Consider the following 14,204-nt stretch of genomic DNA (forward strand, 5'->3'; position numbering starts at 1 on the left):
ATCTTACTTAGACTAGGCCAGACATTATGCATGTTGTGTGTATGGCTGCTAGATATCAAGATGATCTGAAGGAGAGTCATGCCACTACTATTAAGAGGATATTCAGATATCTAAAGGGAACTATGGATTCTAGTTTATGGTATCTGAAGAATGATGATTTCATGTTGTGTTCCTACATTGATGTTGATTGGGCTAGTGATTTTGATGATCAGAAGAGTACTATCGATGGATCATTATTTTTAGGTAAGAAGTTGGTTTCATGGGCTAGAAAGAAACAAGATTCAATATCCTTATCTACTGCTAAAGCTAAGTACATTATTGTTGCTAGTAATTGCACTCAGATAGTTTGGATGAAGCAAATATTGAAAGATATCAGAGTTATTCATGATGAGCCTACTGTTATATACTTTGATAATTACAGTGCTATAAACATGTCAAAGAATATGGTGCAACATTAAAAGAATAAGTATATATCAATCAAATATAATTACTTAAGAGAGCAAGTCAGTGAAGAGAAAGTGAAGCTGGAATATGTATCTACAAAGGAACAAATTGGTGATATTTTCACTAAGCATTTGCCTGTAGATACATTTCTCTACTTGAGAGACAAGTTAGGGGTATCCACCCCTCCCGATGAGAACTAGATGCACTGAGTTGCATCGATCCAGTGGATTTCAGAGCCTTATTCTTTTATTTAGATTGGTGTGTTGGTACTGCTCCTCTATTAGAGTAGTCTATTGATTTGGTTGTGTATCCCAGGGGGAGAGAGATTCATGATTCTATTTTAGGAGAGATTTTGGTTTTCTATTTTGGAGATCTTTGACATTGCTGTCAAAGGGAGAGAGAGATCATGTGAACAAATGCATTATCTATCTTGATCTTAGGGGGAGTTTGCTGGTGATATCTTCTTTCTTTGCCTTGACTATTTTTCACATTCATATGTTTCCATCAATGCCAAAGGGGGAGATTGTTGAATTTTTTGGATATGGTTGTTCATTGCTACTGCTAGGATATGTTGTTGTCATTGATATCAACATATTCCTATGATTTATTCTGGTGAGTTTGGGGAGATCTTCTGATCGAGTTTTGAAGTTTGGTTTTGTTGATCACTGTTTTTCCACTAGAACAAAAACAACAATATATGACTAAAAAAACTACTAAAAATCGCATATAAATGACTAATATTGGTCACGTGACCATTAGTAGTTTATTGCAATTCATTTATAACATGACCAAATTTATGACTAAACTATTTTAGTCATTTACTGGTTGTTTTGATTGATCAATTTGGTCATTGATTTAGTCATTGATTTGGTCATTGATCTAGTCATTAAATTAGTCGTTAATTTTGTCATTGATTTAGTCGTTAATTTAGTCATTGATTTATTTGTTAATTTAGTCATTAATTTAGTCATGGAAGTGATTTATTTAGTCATGTATTTACTCATTAATTTAGTCATGGTAGTCATTTATTTAGTCATATATTTAATCATTACTGAAGTCATATATTAAGTCATTAATTTAGTCATTGATTGTTGTTAAGTGGTCATTTATTTAATCATTCTAATCATTAATTATCGTCAATTGGTAGTATATTTAATCATTTTTATTCACTAATTTCCATCCATTGGTAGTATATTTAGTCATTTTTATTTACTGGTTTCCATTAATTGGGAGTAAATATAGTCATGATATGAATAATTTATTAAATACCATAAATTTAATAATTCAAAAATAACATAAATTTAAACTTGAACTAAAACATAAAAGAAAATAAAAATATTACATATACGAACAAGCTACAACGTGCTAGAATTAAAAGATTGATTCAACATCATGACAAATAAAGGTAATATGAAATAAAAAATATAATGCTAGAATTAAAAGTATATATGTAAATATAATAAAAAATGTCAAAGTTTTCTAAGAGTTTCCAACTCTTTCAAATACACCATGATAATTAAGACCCCTGAACAACACATTCAAAATACTGCATAAAGCAGTGAGCCAAGATGTCTAACAACTAGTACATGATAAACATGATCAACTATGTCATTTTTTGCAAATATTTTAGTGGCCACCATGTGAAGGTTACCTCTTTCTCTTTCAGATAGACAACTCCATCTATTTTTTCTTCATAAGCAGTTTGACAATATAAACCGCCAATGATATGCTGATACATGTTATCCTACAAGAATAATAAAGTATTTAGGAATCATGTATATATCAACTGTGTCTTCAACATATGAATGTTATCCAAGTGTAGGCAATGAACTCACTATGCTTCTCCATACTGCTAAGAAAACTGTCATGCCCAAAATTTAGGAAAAGAATGGAATAATTTTTTTTTTAAAAAGACCATAAATTAGAATGTTATATTGAATAACCTATGTTGGGTTAACTTAGACTACTATGTCAAGTAATCCAAATATTTAAAATCATAACCGAATACTAAAGAACATTATATCATTTTCTCAATTTTAATTCCTGGCTCATTTTAAATCATTTCCCTAAATATAATTGATGAAGAAAGAATTAGTCTTCAAGTAGTTTACAGTTTAAAGGAACTAATTAAATTAGTCCTAGTATCTTGCTTAAAAAGTCTAAAAGTTTATCTGAATCAATAATCATAAAATGCTTTAAATTAACTTGACAAGTGGGCCAATAAATATATATATATATATATATATTTTTTGAATACTCACCTATAAATTAAATAGCCTTATAACCAAAATTAATACTACCCCATTTATTAAAAGCATTCTATATGCTCAGATCTCGAAAATATTGTTATAAATATATATATTTTTTTAAAACATCCTTAAAAATATCCTTATGACTTTCAAAACCCATTTCAAACCCATATATTTATTAAGGCGACTATAGTTTATAAAACTTAATTATTTATACCAATCTAAATTTGTCTTAATCTCTTACATTGGGGTCCTATGTGTAAAGGTGTATCCAACTTATATATATATCTCCTAAAAATACTTTCTTTTTTAAAAAACATTAAACTTAACTACCATGCAAACCCTAACATTCTTTTACTGTTATTTAAGTGCTCTATTTTTTATTATTTATTTGATAACATCTATTTCTCTCCCTACCCTAGCCCTACCCAGCTAGGGTTTATAATTTTCTTACACCCCCATTTTTTGAGCCAGGTGTTTTGTGCAGGGTTGGTGGCGATTTTAACAGTGGGCAGCCGAATGTGGGAGAGGCGGCCGAAATGGTAGAGGCGGAGGGGGCGTTGCTAGTGGGATGACCCACTATGGGGGTCGCGGCCCACACAGTGGCCTTGGCCGCTGTGTGTGTCCTCACCATATATATTTTATTATTATTTTTTTAATATTTTTTTTTAATTATATAATATATATATACATATATATATATGTAACTAAATATATACATATATATATATATATGTATATATATATATATATTTTCATATATATTTATATACATTTAAAAAAAACAAAAAACCATTAAGTATAAATAAATCTATATATATATTTATATATATATATATATGCATTTTCATATGTATATATTCATATATATATATATATTTGTATATATATATTTATATTTATATCTACATTTGTTTCGCAGGTAAATTTTATGATATGTTTTATATATATGTATATATAAGTATATACATGAAATCTGCATGTATATAATTATATATATTTATATATAACTATATTATTATCTTTTTTTTCTTATAATAAAACATAATTCATGGAAGATTCTGATTTTCAAATGTAGGAAAAGAAATAAAGTAATAAATCTGTTTACTGTAGATATCAATTTCTAAGAATAAATATTGCCAGTATTTAAGATAAATATCTAACTCCAACTTTATCAAGGTATATGTTTAATAAATTTTCCAGCAACCAAAAAGGATAGATGTTATTTAAATAAAACTATAATAGGGTTAGATCTTTATTTTCTACATTTATTAAATTGGCTAGCTTGTAAAGAGAAAACTACCGCAACTACTTAAATGTTAGAGATGTATTTTTTGAAAAATAAAAATAGAATCAACTAATTCTAGCACAGTAAAATTCATTAACTTAACTATAGAAATGATTATGTTATTTATAGATTTTATTTTTCTGCATTTAAAATGAAACCACAGATAAAGTAAGATCATAGATTTAATTTATATACTTTTTACATTTCCATATATAATCCAAAGTGCCTTTATTTTCTAGCCCATGCATACATGCAAAATCAATTCTATTTCGTTTTTTTTTCAATAAATAAGAGAACAAATCTAACTCTTTTTTTTTTTTTTAGAAATATTAAAGACTACAAAATTTAACCTTAACTCTAGAACAAAATCTTAGAATAAACCATTTATCTTTTCTGCAAAATACATAATATTTTCTGCATTACAAATAACATATCCTCAAGTCTTTTATTTCTATTTTACAAATAGCCTCTCATTTCAACAAATGAGGATATATTTCTCCTTTTAAACAAATATTTACAACTGCAAATAATTTTCGGTAACAACAACTCCTGCAACCTTCCTCTTGACCTATTCTTTTCTCCTGACAATCCTGCATAATATTTCACAACTATGACCATGGAGTGCTCACCTCCCAGCCTAGGCTAACTGGTAGCCACCCCCGAGCTCGGCGAACCAAGCCCTAGACGGGAAAACAAACATGTAGACACAAAAGACAGATTTCACACAAATACAAACACACTCCCATCCCGGCTACACTACACCACACTTTGGTGATGACCTTTTTAAGGGTGGTAGTGGACCAATACCTTGAGGAGAACTGCAAGTATGGAAAAACATGTAGCCACCTCATGGCACAACAAATACATCAAGAATTTCAACCCTTTATTCCTTATGCCCCCCAAGGCAATCTATCCTTATATCCCTCCTTATGACCCCCATTGCACAAACAGGCCATGCAACAAGGGCCACACAAAATCCCTTGTGATCGCTCTCATAACGAGAGTCTCTCACTCGAGGGTTGTCACTGCTACCACCCACAAGATCCTCCTCTCTCCCAAGAGTAAGAGGTCTTGAAGACTCCCAAAAACACATACAAAATATAATACAAAGTACCAAATGAAATTCTCAAAAAAAAACATGCAAGGAAGCAAATTTCTTACAACAACATACTTTCAAACAACATGCAAAAGAAGCCATTTTAAGAAGAATGAAACCAACCTTATTCTGCCCAAAGGTAGGTTAGTATTGTTGAGGATGAGTTGCCCAATTCCATGGTTCTTCTCCTTCTACCCTTAGCCAAATTTCACTATTCCAATTCTATTCTATTCTTTTCAAAATTTCTCTTGTCTCCAAAAATGGAGAGTGGGTGATTACCCTCAAATTTTCAAATTCTTGCTTAAGAAGCTCATTGTGTGAGTTCTCACAAGTCTCTAAAAACTTAAGAGGAAGGTAAGATAGAATGGGAAAGGGAACTCTCATTCGAAAAGGAAAGTTTACAACTAAGTTCAATCTTCTAATTTCAATTTTCGCACAAATCAGAAAAGTCAAATTTTAGGGTGTCTAAAAGGTCACTTAGGAGTAGAAACTTGCCTAAAATTACCCCTAGCCCTTAGGTATACCTTATGGGCTTTAGGAAACCCTATTAAACTACCCCTAGGTGTTCATTTAACCCATTTTAAATCCCTTTAAAATTTATTTTCGGGTCAAACCTAAGTTGACCACCCCAAAGATTCTTTACCCAGGGTATTTATGACATCACGTTACATTGATTAAATAAAAACTATAGTTGAACACTTTCCCACCAAGAGACAAAAATAAAAATTCAACTTAAATCCTCACATGTGTCAAGTGACACAAAGAAAACACTTTTAAAATTTAATACATGAAATCGTCTCTTGTGGATTTTACACAAATCAATTAAATAACACTTAACACACATGCATCATATACTGTTACGAATAAAATACAACACCAACGGGGTGTTGTCTCTCCAAATAGACAACCCCTAGCTTACGAACATACATAGGTCTAGGTTTGGTTCTCCGTAATATTTCCATGGTCACATGGATAACTTCCTGTGCATCTCAATTTACACATTAGTACTTTCAAATATCCACATATAATATAATTCAAAGGTATAATAATACACATCATCACTTGCATACAATTTACATCTGAACAAATTAAATACATCTTTTATCCAAGCAATTTCACATAAGCAATTCATCCTAATTCTCATAAACTTAAACATACATCATAATTCTATTATCATAGTAAAATCCTACAAATTCAATAACGACATTTATCACCGCAATTTCATCTTATTCAAAAATCATGTAGTGTTCTATCGCATAAAGAATATAAATAAATCATGAATATATAGCAATGTTATCCAAATCCTGAAATCATATAAGTTCTAAATTCCAAAATGCATCAAAATAAAGTATCCATAATAGTCTCAATATAAAAACCACTGAAATGTCTGACTGAGTCGAGGTGAGGCCTCACTTCCTCCCCCTCTAGGCATATTTCTCCAACCAAGTAGCTATGATCTATCCTCTTTGCATCAGCATATTTCTTCTATCTATCCTGAGCCTCTCTAAGATGCTGCCTAATCAAATCCACCTACTGTTCCATATCCTGAACTATCTCAGGACCAATAGCAAGTCTATCCTCTATGCGATCCCAACTCAAAGGTGTCCTGTAAGGCCTACCATATAATGCCTGATAGGGTGGCATCCCCAAAGAAGTGTGATGCCCATTGTTATAGGCAAACTCCACTAAGGGAAGATACTCCTCCCACTGAGTCTGATGATCCATGATATACATGCGGAGCATATCCTCTAACACCTGATTGACCCTCTCTGTCTGACCATCTGTTTCCGGGTGATAGGCTATACTAAAATTGAGCTTAGTGCCCATAGCTACCTGTAATGACTTCCAAAAGGAAGAAGTGAAAAGAGAATCCCTGTTAGAAATAATCTTGTGGGGCACACCATGAAGTCTAACAATATCTCGTAAGAACACCTGTGCTACTGCTGGAGCTGTGAATGTAGTACAGACTGGTGAAAATGAGCTACTTTGGTCAACTTGTCGACTGTCACCAAGATAGCATCATGGCGACGAGAAGACATAGGAAGACTAATGATGAAATCCATGGATATAGTATCCCTTTTCCACTCTGGTATAGCATGAGACTGGAGCAACCCACCTAGATGGTGGTGCTCCACCTTTACTCTCTGACACTCGAGACATCGAGCTACTATCTCAGCAATGAGCTGCCACATTCTTGGCCAATGATATAACTGCCTCAAGTCAGCATGCAACTTTTTAACTCTGGGATGCACTGTATAAGGAGCTCTATGAGCCTCCATGACAAAGAACTCTCACAATCCCCCGGAGGAAGGTATATAAATGCGCCCTCTGTGGTGTAATAGTCCATCGGACTCCAAAGAATAATCTGCATATTTCCCCTCTAGAGTAACCTGAAATCGTATTACCTGACCAACCTCTGCATACCATCCATCCTCTAGCAAGTGCTATAGTATACGGTCTCTCAAATCCGTGACCATAGATATGGTGTAAACCTTGTGACATCTCCTACTCAAAGCATCTGCAGCTATGTTTTCCTTTCCTTTGATGTAGTGAATGTCAAAATCATATTCACACAAGAACTCCATCCATCTCCTCTGACATGCATTAAGGTTCGACTGAGTGAAGATGTACTAAAGACTCTGATGATCTGAATGCAGCTCAAAGTGATGACCTAAAAGGAAGTGTCTCCACCTCACAAGTGTGTGCACTACTGCTACGAGCTCAAGGTCATGAGTGAGATAATTAAGTTCATGAGTCTTAAGTTTCCTAGACTTGAAAGCTATGGCCCTACCATCCTGCATAAGAACTACTCCTAAACCCTCTAGAGAAGCATCTGTACAAACCATGAAGTCAGCTGTGGGATCTAGTACAACAAGGATAGGAGCACTAGTAAGTGCCTTCTTGAGTTCCTGAAAATCCTTCTTGCACTTCTCTATCCACTCAAATTTCTTCCCTTTACACTGAAGAGAAGTAATAGGGTGTGCAACTCTGGAGAATCCCTCAACAAAATGTTGGTAATACCCTGCTAAGCCCATGAAACTCTGGACCTCTATCACACTGGTTGGCACTGGCCAATCCATAATAGCCCTAATCTTTGATGGGTCAATTGAGATCCCATCACCAAAAATAACGTGGCCAAGGTACTTGACCTCTGATCGAAAGAAAGCACACTTCGACAAACTACCAAACAACTGGTTATCCTGCAAACACTGCAATACCTGTTTCAGGTGCTCCTCATGCTCCTTCTCATTCTGAGAATATATCAATATATCATTGAGAAGCACAATAACAAAATAGTCCAGAAATGTACAGAATACCCCATTCATGAGGCTCATAAAAACTGTTGGGGCATTCGTAAGTCCGAATGGAACTACGGTGAACTCATAGTGACCATATCTAGTGTGAAATGCGGTCTTGTGGATATCACTCTCCACTATTCTCAGCTAATGGTATCCTGACTTCAGATCTATTTTGGAAAAGACTTTGGCACCCTGAAGCTGGTCGAATAAATTATCAATTCTGGGCAAAGGATATCAGTTCTTGATGGTTACTTTATTTAGCTGTCGATAATCCATACATAATCAGAGAGATCTATCTTTCTTCTTAACGAAGATGACTGGTGCACCCCAAGGGGATATGCTAGGACAAATATGACCCTTCTCAAGGAGTTCCTCAAGCTATATTTTTAGTTCATTAAGCTCGTTTATGGTCATCCTATAAGGTGCTCTAGAAACTGGCTCAAATCCTGGTACTAGGTCTATATGAAAATCAATCTCTCTATGGGGTGGCATTCCAAGTAACTTTGAAGGAAACACATCTGAATATCCCTTAAGGATAGGATGGTCATCAAGTGACGTTTCTTTTTCTTCCTCTTCTTCTCTGTCATTGATAGTGATAGCAAAAAAATGACATCCCTTTCGCATGCTCCGCTTAAGCTGCATTGCGGAGATCATACAAAGAGACATGGGCCTCTGAATCCTAGTGATAACTATGGGCAAACCATGATGATCCTCACACTTGCTCTTTTTTAGGCAGCAATCCATCTTGGCTCTGTGGGCATAAAGCCAATCCATGCCAAGTACGATACCATAAGATCCAAGTGGTGTCACTCTAAGGTCTACTAAAGTGGTGGTCTTGCCAATCTGCAACTGACATGCCCTAACCTCTGATTCCACTGACACTCTAGCCCCTGAAGCTAATTCCACTTCCCAACTAACACCCTGTCTAGTTGCCACCAGCCCGCAATGCTCCACAACCAATGGAGATATAAAGGAGTCAGTAGCTCCCGAATCAAACAAAATAGATACATTATTACCTTTGATCATACCTATAGATTCAATAACCGTGGCTTGATGCTTAGCTTGGCAGTTGTCAACCATTGCGAATACTCTATGGGACCTACCCATATCACCAACTGTCAGCTCTGAAGTGGCCATCCACTGATTCCCTGCCATCTGACCCTGAGGGCAATCCCTTGCCATATGCCCCATGACTCCACATATAAAGCAAGCACCCCATGTTTGAAACTGGGTGCCCTAAGGCCTAGAGAAAGCCTAACCTCTTGTCTTACTGGATCCGCTGTACCCACCCCTAGAGGACTGTCGAGTCCTCACTGGAGGTGTGTACTACACCTGTGCTCTCTAATCACGTCTCTATCCCTGAGTCGGCCACTGCTTGGGCTTGGAGCCTAGCTGATACTGTGGAGGCTTCTGCCTCTAGTTCTGTGGTGTCTATTGTGGAGGAGGGGGTTTGGAGAACCCCTGTGAATTTCGGTTGTTTCCTTTCCAATGTGGTTTCTGGAATCCATAAGTCTGAGGTGTGGGATTTCGGTTCTGAAACTGATCCCTATTGTCCTGTGGTTTGACCTAAATTTCCTCGGCAATCGGTGCCTTCTCCATGACAATCTAAAGGCTCTCTGGAGCAGACATCCTAACAGGCCCGGCTATACCAACATTTAACCCTCTAATGAAGCGGTTTACAAGAGGTTTCTCATCCTTTAGATAATCTACATAAGGCAAAAACTCAAAGGATTTACTCTCATATTGGGTTACTGATAAGCCCTTTTGTTGGAGGTCATGAAATTCATCTATACAACGCTGTCTAAAGTGTTCTGATAGGTACCTCTCGCGGAACCTCTCTATGAATATCGCCCAAGTGAGAGTATCAGGAACTAATCTGCATTTGTACTCTTCCTATCTCCACCAAGTGGAGGCTGACCCTCTCAACAGATGAACTACGACACGTGCTTTTAGGTTGCTCTCATAAGAATGCAATGCAAAGCACCTCTCAAGACTCAAAAGCCATGCCTTGGCCTCTACCCCATCGGTAGAACCTCCGAAGGATGGTGGCTGGAGGCGCATGACCTCCTTGATAAGATCCCCTGGATCCTGACGAGCTCTCTCAAAATAAATTGGTTCCACCACTGGAGGTGGTCCTGGCATGTGCACAGACTCTAGCTCATTTCCACCTTGACTCTCTATAGGAATAGGATTTGGGCTCCTGCTTCGTTCTCTATCAACTAATCTATGACTCCAGAGTCCTGATTTCTAACCTGAGGGTTCTCTGCTGGAATCCTTTCCTGAACTATGCCAATAAGATTCTATATTGCTTCTAAGAGGTTTCGGTTAGGTTCATTTGGCAGTTTGAGAGGTGCTCCTGGGTTCTCTTTTGGAACTGATTTCTCCCTCACTACCTCTTCGCGTGCTATGTGCACACGTCTAGGACCCTGTCCGCACTTGTGAGCTTGTCGCATTGTCAGAGGCATCCTAAGAGGAAAAATAAGGTAAAATAAATAATTAATTTCTTTTAGAATAATATTAATTCAATTAAATTTAAATGTCTTAAAAAAAATCAATTTACAAAAAATAATTTAAATAAACTAAGGCGAAACGTAAGTGGAGTAAGGTTCCTAGTGTGGAAACCTTGCTCTGATACCAAAATGTCATGCCCAAAATTCAGGGCAAGAACGGAATAATTTTTTTTTTAAAAGACCATAAATTAGAAGGTTATATTGAATAACCTATGTTGGGTTAACTTAGACCACTAACTCAAGTAATCCAAATATTTAAAATCATAACAGAATACTAAAGAACGTTATATCATTTTCTCAATTTTAATTCCTGGCTCATTTTAAATCATTTCCCTAAATATAATTGACGAAGATAGAATTAGTCTTCAAGTAGTTTACAGTTTAAAGGAACTAATTAAATTAGTCCTAGTACCTTGTTTAAAAAGTCTAAAAGTTTATCTGAATCAATAATCATAAAATGCTTTAAATTAACTTGACAAGCAGACTAATAAATATATATTTTTTTTTTGAATACTCACCTATAAATTAAATAGCCTCATAACCAAAATTAATACTACCCCATTTATTAAAAGCGTTCTATATGCTTAGATCTTGAAAATATTGTTATAAATATATATATATTTTTAAAACATCCTTAAAAATATCCTTATGACTTTCAAAACCCATTTCAAACCCATATATTTATTAAGGCAACTATAGTTTATAAAACCTAATTATTTATACCAATCTAAATTTGTCTTAATCTCTTACATTGGGGTCCTATGTGTAAAGGTGTATCCAACTTATATATATATATATATATCCTAAAAATACTTTCTTTTTTAAAAAACATTAAACTTAACTACCATGCAAACCCTAACATTCTTTTACTATTATTTAAGTGCTCTATCTTTTATTATTTTTTTGATAACATCTATTTCTCTCCCTACCCTAGCCCTACCCGGCTAGGGTTTATAATTTTTTTACACCCCCATTTTTTGAGCCGGGCATTTTGTGTAGGGTTGGCGGTGATTTTAACAGTGGGCGGCCGAATGTGGGAGAGGCGGCTGAAATGGTAGAGGCGGAGGGGCCGCTGCCAGTGGGATGACCCACTATGGGGATCATAGCCTACACAGTGGCCTTGGCCGCTGTGTGTGTCGCGGCTCGCACAGTGGCTGTAGCCACTGGCGCGGAGCGTGACCGACACAGGGAGCCGCAGGCCCTTATGGGTACCCCGGCCCGCACAGAGGTTGCGACCTCCGTGCTGGATGTGGCCCGCATAGGGACTGCGTGTCCTACGCGGCCCTCACCATATATATGTTATTATTATTTTTTATTATATAATATATATATATATATGTATATATATATATTTTCATATATATTTATATACATTTAAAAAAAAAAAAAACCATTAAGTAGAAATAAATCTATATATATATATATATATGCATTTTGATATGTATATATTCATATATATATATTTGTATATATATATTTATATTTATATCTACATTTGTTTCACAGGTAAATTTTATGGTATGTTTTGTATATATGTATGTATAAGTATATACATGAAATCTGCATGTATATAATTATATATATTTATATATAACTATATTATTATCTTTTTTTTTTCTTATAATAAAACAGAATTCATGGAAGATTCTGATTTTCAAATGTAGGAAAAGAGATAAAGTAATAAATCTGTTTACTGTACATATCAATTTCTGAAAATAAATATTGCATAACGAGAGTCTCTCACTCGAGGGTTGTCACTACTACCACCCACAAGATCCTCCTCTCTCCCAAGAGTAAGAGGTCTTGAAGACTCCCAAAAACACATACAAAATATAATACAAAGTACCAAATGAAATTCTCAAAGAAAAACATGCAAGGAAGCAAATTTCTTACAACAACATACTTTCAAACAACATGCAAAAGAAGCCATTTTAAGAAGAATGAAACCAACCTTATTCTACCCAAAGGTAGGTTAGTATTGTGGAGGATGAGTTGCCCAATTCCACGATTCTTCTCCTTCTACCCTTAGCCAAATTCACTATTCCAATTCTATTCTATTCTTTTCAAAATTTCTCGTCTCCAAAAATGGAGAGTGGGTGATTACCCTCAAATTTTCAAATTCTTGCTTAAGAAGCTCATTGTGTGAGTTCTCACAAGTTTCTAAAAACTAAAGAGGAAGGTAAGACAGAATGAGAAAGGGAACTCTCATTCGAAAAGGAAAGTTTACAACTAAGTTCAATCTTTTAATTTCAATTTTCGCACAACTCAGAAAAGTCAAATTTTAGGGTGTCTAAAAGGTCACTTAGGAGTAGAAACTTGCCTAAAATTACCCCTAGCCCTTAGGTATACCTTATGGGCTTTAGGAAACCCTATTAAACTATCCCTAGGTGTTCATTTAACTCATTTTAAATCCCTCTGAAGTTTATTTTCGGGTCAAACCTAAGTTGACCACCCCAAAGATTCTTTACCCAGGGTATTTATGACATCACGTTACATTGATTAAATAAAAACTATAGTTGAACACTTTCCCACCAAGAGACAAAAATAAAAATTCAACTTAAATCCTCACATGTGTCAAGTGACACAAAGAAAACACTTTTAAAATTTAATACATGAAATCGTCTCTTGTGGATTTTACACAAATCAATTAAATAACACTTAACACACATGCATCATATACTATTACGAATAAAATACAACACCAACGGAGTGTTGTCTCTCCAAATAGACAACCCCTAGCTTACGAACATACATAGGTCTAGGTTTGGTTCTCCGTAATATTTCCATGGTCACATGGATAACTTCCTGTGCATCTCAATTTACACATTAGTACTTTCAAATATCCACATATAATATAATTCAAAGGTATAATAATACACATCATCACTTGCATACAATTTACATCTGAACAAATTAAATACATCTTTTATCGAAGCAATTTCACATAAGCAATTCATCCTAGTTCTCATAAACTTAAACATACATCATAATTCTATTATCATAGTAAAATCCTACAAATTCAATAATGACATTTATCACCGCAATTTCATCTTATTCAAAAATCATGTAGTGTTCTATCACATAAAGGATATAAATAAATCATCAATATATAGCAATGTTATCCAAATCCTGAAATCATATAAGTTCTAAATTCCAAAATGCATCAAAATAAAGTATCCATAATAGTCTCAATATAAAAACCACTGAAATGTCCGACTGAGTCGAGGTGAGGCCTCACAAAAATATTAAGGAATTATTTTCTGCATTGAACTTTAATTTGTTATTACACATACAATTATTTAAATCTCAATCTCAAAA

Source organism: Cryptomeria japonica, chromosome 9 (genome assembly GCF_030272615.1).
Source record: "Cryptomeria japonica chromosome 9, Sugi_1.0, whole genome shotgun sequence".
NCBI classification, from domain to species: domain Eukaryota; kingdom Viridiplantae; phylum Streptophyta; class Pinopsida; order Cupressales; family Cupressaceae; genus Cryptomeria; species Cryptomeria japonica.